Source organism: Miscanthus floridulus, chromosome 2, assembly GCF_019320115.1.
Source record: "Miscanthus floridulus cultivar M001 chromosome 2, ASM1932011v1, whole genome shotgun sequence".
In the NCBI taxonomy this organism is placed as follows: Eukaryota; Viridiplantae; Streptophyta; class Magnoliopsida; order Poales; family Poaceae; genus Miscanthus; species Miscanthus floridulus.
In genome coordinates this window covers 69,406,128-69,418,319 of record NC_089581.1, presented here as the reverse complement: position 1 = coordinate 69,418,319, position 12,192 = coordinate 69,406,128, and positions in this window count along the sequence as shown.

Here is a 12,192-nt window from a genome sequence, read left to right as displayed (position 1 = left end):
AGATGGGATACGATGGGATGCACCCAGATCGATGGGACGCACCCTGCCCGATGGAACGGTGCCTGGTTAGACGGGACGTGGCTAGGGTATGGCCCACCACTACCGCACGTCGAGCGTGAGAAACAAGTCACCACTACACATAGGCAGCCCTCCACCCTCCTAGGCGAGACTTGGAAAGGCCCAACTATGGGATCTTTGCCCAGGAGAGACCAACGGGCTTCCTGAGTCAATTGGACAGCTTAGGCAAATGCCGAGAGATAGGTAAAAGAGCATAGGGATGCCCCATGTGGGCCATGTCGACTCCATCATGAATGACGAGCGTGGATCCCAGTCGGACATATCCGATAGGAGCTCTTCAAACCCCGTCACTCGAGTCATCGAGGTAACATTACCAACCCCCACTATTTCTTTATATGATCATTCATTCATCTGTTGTCATTCATACAACACATTCACACATTCATCTATGCACGCATTCATTCATCCCAAACATCCGAGGCACCGCATATGCAGTTAAATGTATCACAACGCTCCCTGTTGCGTCACGAAGCGGTAGTTGCCTCATTCAACATGAGCAATGACCGATCGGGGTTCGAAGGCCGACCCACAAAGGGCTCGAGGCTACCTCACATCAAATAGAGCCAGGGGAGAAACTATAGATGAGCCTCGAGCGGCCCTCACCTAGTCTACCCTGAAGTAGATAGGATCATCTCAACCTTCTCGTTCAATCCTAACCTCAAGCCATGCCCATAGAATCTCCATCAAGGGGAGGCCATCAAGCCACCCGGGTCGGTCTCTGGAACAACCCAGGCATCTGTTGGGTTGTGGGTTAAGGAGCAGTGGAATGCCACATGATGGCTATGCTGACCCCATCACAAACGACGGACCCGGATTTCACTTGAACATGCCTGTTAGTGAGCTCACCGAGCGCGTCACTCGAGCCATCAAGGCAAGCAACGTTAGCTCAGCCCCTCTGGTTGCGAGAAACCGTGGACGGGGTAACGCATGAAACTCAGCTGACCCCTACCAAGCCCAACAAGGCTCAGGGGCTTAGGACACACCAACACCTTGGCATGACATTAGTTGCGTCCAGCGCCTGGATTCATGACTCCGACTCGCCCGATCCCTCGGTGCGCCCGATGCTTGGATCTGCAACTCCGATTCGCCTGATCCATCGGCCGCACCCAATGCCTGGGTTTGTGAGTCCATTTCGCTCAATCCCTCGACTGCCCCTTGGTGCGCCCAACACCCTTGTTAAATGACTCTGTCCCGCCTAGTCCCTCGGCCTTGACCAAACACCTGGGACCGCGCTCCTAAAAACGATGGGTCAGAAACTAGAAGGAGGAGGCTATGCCCACCAAAATGCACACACCCACTGACAAAACCCCTCAAGCAATTCTACTCGAATCACCTGGGAACTCGGGGGCTATACCCGTGGGTGCGCTCGTGCACATCCACTGTCGAAACAAAAAAAAATTCCCCGTTAGCAACATGAAAAAACCCCAAAACGATTCTACCCGAATCGCCCGGGGGCTCGTAGGCTACACCCGCGAGTGCGCTCGCGCGCACCTACCATCAAGACAAAAATCTCCTAGATGATTCTACTTAAATCACCCGGGGGCTCATGTCGAGTTCATAAACCTAGGGTCCCTCATGGACTGGCCCAATAGACGATGTTACGAATGACGCACAACTCCTGGGCCGACCCAAAAACCTAACGATAGGCCAAAAGGGCGATCCAGTCTCTGACCAAAAGGCCTGGCCGAGGAGAAGCGGCGCTCACTCGCTTCTGACTCTAGCCTACCTCTCTAACCGGAAGGCCTCGCTTCCAACTTCGGCTCACCTCTCCAACTGGAAGGCCCTGCTTCTGACTCTAGCCCGCCTCTCCGACCAGAAGGCCTCACTTCCGACTCCAGCCCGCCTCTCCGACCATAAGGCCTGGCCAAGGAGGAACGATGCCACTTTTGACTCCAACCTGTGTCTCCGATCGGGGGTGCCCTGAACCTCTGCTTATAGCTCCTCTCCAACTGGCATAGTCAGAGCCGACTAGGACCAACCGACCGAGGATGCCCGCTTGGTGAGGACCAGGTAATGGGTGGAGCAGGTAAAGCAGGACACTCAAGTCAACCATAATACCAAGGATCATACCCTATACACTGACAGTATCGACAGGACATGTCAGAAGGGTGCCCTACAACCTTCCACGCATGTTAGAACCCAAGCAGTGTTGTGGGCTCCAACATTTGCCCTACAGTGTTGTGGGCACCCTCAACACTCCCATACTATGTGAACACGGTAAAACCCCCCACATGCCTCTAGGCATCAACAGTATGGCAGGCACCAACATCTACCATACTAGAAGAAGACGACACAACCTCCCACATGCATTTGACGTTAACAGTGTTATGGCCGCCTACAATCATCTTGTACCCGATGGCGTGAGCAACAAGACTTGGCATACATACACTCTCCCTCTCTCACATGTAAGGCCATCCCCTTCATCTATTAAAGGGGATGCACTCTCTCCCAACAGGGGGGAGGATCAGTTCAATCAAACACAATAACAGAACCACTAGGTTCAAACCTCGAGCACACGCTCAAACACTCAGCGCACCTAGGAGCTCCCGTTGCTCTCGACCCTTTAGACCAGAGTCTGACCGAACCTCTTGCGCCCCCCATATTACTCACTCTCATTTGTAACCCCATAGCAAACTTCGAGCACCTAGGCTCAGGAATAAAGTCACCGACTAACTCAAACTGGATGTAGGGCATGTTGCCTGAACTAGCATAAACCCTATGTCATTGACTGCTAGGCCACATCCGATCACAACGTACATCAAAATTACAAATATTTACGTGTTGGTTACTTTCTACACCGACACCCATGGTGAAGAGCTAGGACGGATGAAGCCATTTTCCAACAACTATTCCAATTGCTTCTTTATTTCAGCCAATTCCTTTGGGGCCATGCGGTATGGGCATCGGGAGATAGGAGCAGTACTAGGCTCTAACTCAATGGAGAATTCCACCTCTTTGTCCGGTGGCAACCCAAGCAGATCTTTAGGAAAAACATCTAGGAACTCACATACTACTAGAATAGAGGCAAGATTAGGAGAAGCTTTAGCATGAGCAACAACGGGTAAGACTAGATCTGAGGGTACAAGAAGACACATCCTATTCTCAGAAGAAGGAAGCCGTAACTCGATAACTCTCTACTTTAGATCCAAGACTACCCCATATACCCGCAACCAGTTCATTCCCAGAATTGCATCAATGCCTTGCCTAGGCAGCACCATGAATTGGAGACAGTAAGTATGAGTGGCTAATACTAAGCTCACTATGTTCGTCCAAGTATTAATGCACATTTGCACACCTAGAGTACTGATTCTATAGGCAAAAGGTATAGCCATAAGAGGTATATTGTGCCGGTGTGTAAATCCCATGCTCATGAATGAATGTGATGCACCAGAATCAAATAACACATAAGCTGGATGGGAATCAATGGTGAACATACCAGCCATCACCAGTTCATTTTGCAATATTTCCTCAGCCTACATGAAATTAACCTGTCCAGATTGGCTGACTGGCACTTTCTTCTTGATCACTGTCCTCTTGATTAGCCTGAAGTTAGCTGATGGCTGAGCAGACTGGGCTGGCTGGTTTTGTGGACACTTTCAGGCATAGTGGCCTTTCTTGCCACATTTGAAACAAGCACCCGACTTGTTTCCCTATCCAAATGAGATGGGACCTGCTATCCTTGGGGCTGCTAGTGTTGCACTTGCTGAGTAGGTGCACGGTACTGCATGGAAGGAGCCTGAAAAGTCTGATGTGGCTGTCGAAATGAATGCCTACTCGAGGAATGATAGGGCACCCACCTGACAACCTGTACTTTCTAGGCATGGGGTGACTAGAAGACCCAGTAGCCACCCGCTTACGCTTCCATTCTGCCTATGAGTCACGCTGCAAGCCCTTCATGGCAATGACAACGTTCATCATCGCCCCAAAGGTCTGATAGTTCCTAGTATATAACTCCTTCTATAAGCTACAGTAGAGTCCACGATAGAAGCAGTCCCTCTTCTTCTCATCTGTATCCACATGAGTCCTAGCATACTATGATAAGTGATTGAACTTGTTGACATAGTCCATCACGGTCATACTTCCTTGCCAAAGGTCTAGAAACTCTATCAACTTTCTGTTGAGAACACCAGTAGGAATATAATACTCTCTGAAGACCGATGTAAACTCCTACTAGATCACCCGATGATCTGCCTACTGCATGGCATTGAATGTATCCCACTATGCACTCACGGACCCCAACAACTATTGCGCTGCAAAGCGCACCTTATGCTCATCAGTCACGGTGAGCAATAGAAACTTTTGCTCCAGAATGTGAAGTCAATGCTCTGCATCTAGGGGCTCAGCCATCGGTGTGAACATGGGTGGGTGCGTCTTTCAGAAATCCTTATAAGAGCAGGGTCCCTCAGGACCACGAGCACCACCCCCATTCCCACCATTGCCCCCGTGGCCTCCACGGGCAAAGCCACCAATAGCCTGTGCCAATAGCTCCATGGCATAGGCTAACTCATGGCGAGCAGCCAACATCTCCACCATCATCTCCGCATGAGTCATCGGAGGTGACGGTGGTGGAGGAGGAGGAGCCAGAAGTGGAGCCTCTTGGCTCTCCCTCTTGCCATGCTCATTGCCCCAGCCACTTTCACCTTGGCCCTCACCAAGACCGTGGCCCGCCCCGGCATCGTTGCTCCCACGACTGGACCTCAGGTTCATCTATAACAGATAGGAACCATCCATTTAGAACAACCCTCTAGATCAGAAACAAGGGATTAGAGAAATGACAAGACATTTATTAAAGCATTCTTTTAATTTATCCTATCAATTTACTAATCTAAATTATACATGTAGGGGGGATTTAGTTTTAGCAATATTCTCATATCATGATGCAGGCATCGGCCTATATGCTCACTCAGGTCGGAATATAGTGGCATTCGCAAAATTTCAACACATCGCACACTCACTTTCCGTATGCTAAGTGATTTCTTACGCAACGTAAGTCAGTGTACCTATAGAAAACTGATTAGATAAAACTAGTGCCGCTATCCTAGATAGACCATATTGCTAGGGCTTATACTTATTTAGATAATTTTAGCGCAACCGACTTTTTGCAAAACTTTTGTTCATCAAATTTTAGGTTTTGGAAAAGAGTGATGAACTCGTAAACTCATTGTTGGCTCTGATACCAACTGTGGCAGAATCATCCAAAATAACGCACTTATGGAGGCACTCGTCTTCCACCAGATACTAAGCACCCCGAAAGCAAGCTACAGCGGACGGGTTCCGTCGGGCACACCCCAAGGGAGAGCCTGAAGAGTCCACATTTTCCCCAAGGATCCAATAATAAGAACGAGTTACAAACTTAGTCCATTTCATACATTCAAGGTTATTAAAAATTGTATTATTACATTACCAAAGTCACAGTGCGGAATATTAAACAGTGGAATGAAAATAAACATCAAGTAAACATCTATCGATAATAATCAAGGATCTGTCTATGCCCACCAGAAGTATCCTTCACATAACGGCTACGTCTCAAGCAGTACCTACAACATGGGTAAATAAACCCTAAGTACACAATGTACTCGCAAGCCTTATCCGACTAGTGGGAATAATTTCCTGACTCCAAGGAATATGATAAGCTTTATGGTTTGTTGGTTTCCTTTTTGCAGAAAGCAATACTAATAGTGAATCCTTATGTAAGTTAATATTTGCAGTCATGATTAATTTATTATCTAGCCATTCTATGTAAGCACTTATTCTATTTTAAAGCAAGGGTTGAGCAAATAGTTCCATTTCATCACCTTTCATCCTTCAGTTCTTATTACGATGCCAGAGTTTAGACAAGCCGTACCGGATTGCCCGGCGATTCGTGAATCAATGTGCCCAGCTGGGTACCCCAAAAACACACACTATGTTTGTACCCCAGGCACAAGTAGGACCAACCCACCACTCTCCTATCACGGGGTCCAGGTCCCCGTCCAAACTTGGACTCCAAGCCCCCGCTCCTAAGTCCTGGACTCAGTGCGGTGCTTAGACCTCCACCATCTCTGCCTCCAATCAGTTGGTCTGGAAAGAGCTGGAACCCATGATAAGAGAGCAACAAGTCTTCCCAACGCCCATACCCAAGTATGTGCTCGGGATAATAAGTCTGTGACTTTCCTAGCATCCAATGCAACGACCGGTCCTTAACTGACACAGACAGGGAAAAAGTGTAACCAAGCTATGCCCTGTTGGCCGCAGGATACAACCTCTTACACCCACCAATACCCAAACCATATCCCAGCCTGGTCACCATTTTCCTTTCCACCATTTTATCATGAGTGATCGTAATTATCACCTATTGTGAGTAACGACAGGTTACTCACGCTACCAAACTCCTAAGCATAGCAGCTACTCGACCTATACTAGTAGGACTCATAGGTAGATATATCTATGCATGTAGGTTCCATAAAATGCCTGTACGTAAATGCACATCATATATATTCAGTGATCTTTCAAAATAAGGGTTATGCACTAGGGCTTGCCTTGGGCAGATAGTGTGTCAACAAAGTCAGCAACGAACGGCTCCAGGGCTCCCTCCTGTACGAGAACGTCCTCCTCGTACTCCTCAATAATCTCCTCCTAGTCCTTTTCGTCCGTAGGCACGAACTCTACCGACTAAGATGCTACGTCCTCTGTCATTCCCACTAACTAGGTATGAGACGTTTCATGTATTAACTTAGCGACTAAAGGAATCCCTATTCTTAACATCGATTTACTTTATATATGATAAAACAAAGAGTACTAGCTATTCTATTTACCATCCTACTCTAGTGCCACAAAATTACAGTGAACACATAATAATCTAATGAGCCTACTGTAAAAATTTCATGGCTAAAGCTATCACCGATTTGCCACAAAAATTCCTACAAATATTAAGCTAACTAATACTAAGCTTTATAAATTGAATTTATGAAACTATCATTATCATAACTAACTATAAACTAACTACACCAATAGATAGATAGCATTTTTGTGAACCTAACAATTTTTCTTTCACTATTTTTAGACATCTATAGAATTTACTATAATTTTTCAAAGTTTAGCTCAAAACTAAATTGAATAAACCATTACTAATTCACTGGAAAATGAGAAACCGAATTCCACAGCATGGCGCACGAGCGAGTGGCGTGGCCCACTCCTGCGCATGTGCAGCACTCCAGCACAGCCCACGCGGCTCGGCCCACACTCGCGCAATGCGCGCAAACGCGAGCCACCGACGTAGCCCACGTGTGCGGCGTGCGGACGTAGCCCACGCTACACAGCCACGGCGGAACCCACATGCAAGCTGGCTCTTTAGCTAAAGAGCCCCCGTTCTCTATCCTATTCATGAAGCTAACTCAACACTATTTAACTGAGTCATGACCTTTGCATCTAGCACCCTGCTCTTACTCGAATTCCCATTTTTCAAGGTCCCTAGCCAGAACTTAACAAAGGCTGCGGCCTCTCCGGCCAAATGCCGGTGAGCACAAACCTCCTCGGCAGCAAACCTCACCACCATGACACTCTTCATTGCAAGCGCAGTCGATAGAGGTACAAAACACCACGATTGGTGCCGCACAGAGGCGTGGCCATGCACCACGATGGGGTTTGGCCGTGGTGACACTGACACTGGGAAAAACATCTAGCCTAGTGCTACCAGCACTACCTAGACTCCATGCCTAGAGTAATGATAACATTCTAGAGGTCCTAGACATACCCGTTCTACTTCCAAACAAGCTGGCTACAGACACAGTAGCTACACTGCGTCGACGGTGGTGGCCACGCGCTCCAGCGAGCCTCGGCCCTAACCGACTCAACCATCTACCCTAGGAGCAGGAGGGCCTCACTAAAGACATGTAGGATGCCCTAGATGAAGTCATGAGGCATAGAAAGGCGGTTGGCCATGTGCGTAGGGTTTCTCTGGTTCACGGCAAGCGTGGCAACGGCGTTCTCGGTGACTCGCTGCACCCCTGGTGACACTGTTACATAGGAGGGGCAACCGAGTCAAGGAGATGCAAATGCACCTCTCAATTGATACAAAGGGGTAAGGAACGATGCCCTTGCCGAGCACCCGCCTCGACAGCCATGGTGGACCGCCTTGGGGAAAATGCTCCGTAGTACCTCACTGGAGGATGATAGCTCGTTGAGATTACTCCAATCGCAAACTGACTACTAGAGCTAGTTGGGTCTTAGTTAATTGGACGGAGGTGGACTATGCAAGGCCAATTAGATGGATGACTTAGCTTAGTCTTATGGTGGCGGGCGATGGGGGAAATCCCAAATTGGCGCTCGACAGAGCCCGACCGTGCAGTAGACGGGCTTGGCATTAAATTAGGCTTCCCAACTCTCGACTGGCTCTAGCATTTACTGCAGGAAAGACTAGGTGCTACGAACTGGCTCGCTGAATGGAGGTGATGGAAGAGGGAGCTAGGAAGAGCTTGACCCACACGGTGCCACCACATGCCATTGCGCAATAAAGGAATCGGGCCAAGCGCAGGGTCACATCGGGGCTAGGCAACGACGCTGGCAAGGGCCATGTGCCGACCATAGTAGGCCAAGTACGACAACATGCAGTGCCATTCATGTGCGAGATGATGGCGTGGGTAGGGCCATGTGACGATGTAGCGGGCGCGCGCAGCAGCGGCAGCGACGACACGATGCAAGCCACAGAGACCCGGCTGAGTGGCGTCGTGTTGCCTCGGCGAGACATGGGCGATGGTGGACAGGTGCACATGGGAGAGGTGACTCAGCCTCAGGTGAGCACCACCCCACCAGGACGACGGCGGTGACTGGGTGGGGTCACGGCGTAAGAGGGAGAGGGGACAACAGCACGGCGACCGCTGAGGAGGGGGCAGTAGCCGAAGACAGGCATAGCGGCCAGCCCAGCCAGGGCGGCCATGGCCAGCCACGTGGCAAGGCCAGCACATCGATGCCGGGGCCACGCGTGGTGACCGCGCACTGCCTGCAAACCCACCAAGAACATGCCAAGCACGAATTTTAAAGCCTCTAATCCTACCCCATGGTTGTCTCTCGACCTAAACCCACTTCACAATGATCAAGAGGACACATAGGGCTACCAAACTAAGCTAAAACATCTTGTCACTACTTAACTCAAATCTCCTACAAAAATTGTCGAACTTAGCTTCGTCAAAGCGTTTTCCGACTTAGGAAATTCGACCAAGTCTCGATCGAATTCGCGTCGAATTTGATTTCCAAGCTATTCGATATGCTAGCTAGTGAATTCCTTTCGTGATCGCAGGTATTTCATCGTCACCTACGAAGTTTGTACTACAAACTTTATTAAAGTTTCATCTATACGTTCTACAACATTCTCGTTCAATAAAAATTCATTTAGAACCCTAAGTGATATAACGCGACATGAAATATAACATTCGTTTCGCGTTTCCGATGAACGTTTCAAGTTACGTACATTGCTTTACACCCTATATTACACACATTTACACATAAATATGATGCTCATGCAGTGTTTTAGCAAAAGGATGTGCAGTGTAACACCGAGGGTGTTACAATAATAAGATTATTGGATACAAGCCCTCTAGGCTAAAATCAAACAGAACACCAATATTCTAAACATCATAGTGAAGCTTGGCGATTCTCCAATCTAGAGGCATCCTTCAGTGTAGGACGAAAACCAACTACTATTCTTAGCACCACTACAAAGTCAAGAAATCTGCACAACACCAGATGTGTGAAGGAAATGGTCAGCACCAATGAGCTCTAGTGGAAATAGAAAATAAAGAGATCAGGTAATAGTTTGACTATAGTTTGCATCCTTAGTGCATATGGGAAAGCAACAAGTGTATGCATAAGATATATGTTCTTGAATCCCAACCCACATTCTGATTCACACATCCACACTCCACTTCACATCTCATCTCACCACTCATTCACCCTCACAACACTCCATCCTCTCAGTCTAAGCAATGAGGTGGCCTTCGCACTTCCCTCGTCTCAAAGGCCTCAAGCCAGACCTGTCTTTGGAGGGGATCTAGAAAGCAACACAAGAGAAGAGTAGATAGTTGAGTCATGCACATAGTTAAGTGATCATGACTGAGATCGCGGCTATACGCATAAATTATAAACCTCTACGGAGAGTATACCATTACCCCACATGAACACCTTCGACGAATTACTGTCTTAGGTAAACACCGCCACCACAAACTAGGCCGACTAACACTAGTCCTATCCACCAGCCAAAGTCAAAATATATTGTAAGAACCCTAGCCCATTAGTAGCCTATAGTAGTTGTGAAGTAGGCCTAAGTGGCACTAAACCTTATGCCTTGAGCATGACACTCACCCCTCATAGTGGTCTATCAACCAAAGTCCTTTTCCCCATGTCCCTCGAGGACCGTCATTTGATTGCTGGCAAGCAAAAGAAAGCTATAAGTGCAAATTAATCTATGGTTAATAGACACCTGGAGGATATTCAATATTCTATGAGTAGATGTGATCCATAATCTAGCTAGCTCAATTATGTGCATAAACACTAAAAATGGAACAATAGAAAACCCTAGATCCATCATTTTAGAAAGTCACGATGAACCTTTAAGGATTGATTAAATTGCCATGAATTTCATAGAGACTAGAGAGTCTTACGATTGTAAGGCCACAATTGTTGATACTTATTTCTCTAAACAATTGCAAACATCCTTCGATGTGATTTAGATCCTAAGTCTATGTACGATAGCAAGAAGTGCTCAGATTAGGATAAATGGAAGGATACAATTGAAATAAATATTGTCTTTCTTTATAAAAGGGAAGTGTTTTTTTGTTGTATTGCAAACACCCCCTAGTACCTTCCGGGTACAAATGGGTTTTTATCCAAAAGTGGAATGAAAACAATGAAGTGGTGAGATATAAAGCAAGGCTTGTGGCACAAGGTTTTACGCAAAGAACCGTGTTGATTTCAAAGAGACTTACTCTCTAGCAATGAGTGGCATAACACTCTGATATTTAATATCACTAGCATCACAAAATCACCTATCTATGCAGTTGATGGATGTAGTCATCACATACTTGTATGGGTCATTGGATTCTGAGATAGTACATGAAAGTCCATGAGAGAATCAAGCCCTGTAAGGCAGAGCTCCTAGAGCAACTTCCATGCTAAATCCAGGAGGAGCTCTGCCACACAGTTCTTTACTAAGAGGTGATTTCATGCTGATTCTATAAAGTGATTCTCTAAAATGAACAAGGGAGTTAGGAGCTTAAAAAACTAGCTTCTCCTGATTCACGCACAGAATAATTGTATGTATAGAGTTTAAACTAGAGAATCATAGAGAAACATTTTCAGTCAGAGAAACACTTCTATCAGAGAATCAACTTTCATAGAGAATCTAGAGTTGGAGGAGCTCTACCATATAGTCCCTCAGTATACCGAATATTAAGGTAAATCGCACGCGTATTGTGTTAGGTTGCAGAAATCATTATATGGTTTGAAACTACCGGGTCCAATGCGATACAATTGGTTAAGTGAATTCCTTATTCTTTAACGATATATAACTAATGATGATTGCCCATGTGTTTTCATTAAGAAATCCTCAATACAATTTTGCATTATTTCGGTGTATATTGATGATCTAAACATCATTTGCAATGAACACAATATTAATAAAGTACGTCATCATCTAAAGACAGAGATTGAAATGAAATATTTGGGTCAGCCAAATTTTGATTGGGTTTACAACTGGAGTGTCTTTATTCTGTAATTTTTTTATACCAAGTTGCTTGTGTCCAGAAAGTGTTGGGGAAATTCAATATGGACAAAGTAATAGCAAACAAAAACTCCCATGGTGGTCAGGTCTCTCTAGACATGGAGAAAGACTCATTTAGACCATGCGAGGAAGGAGAAAAGATTTTGGGACTAGAGGCTCCATATCTTAGTGCCATTGGAGTGTTTTATGGTTCTTGCTAACAACACCTCGCCGGATATTGCATTTGCAATTAATTTACTAGCAAGACAAAGCTTTGCTCCTACCAAACGTCATTAGGTAGGATTTAAAACTATTTTGAGATTTCTTAATGGTACAAGAGATCTTTCATTGGGTTATTTTACATAAGAAACCAAGATCCAGTT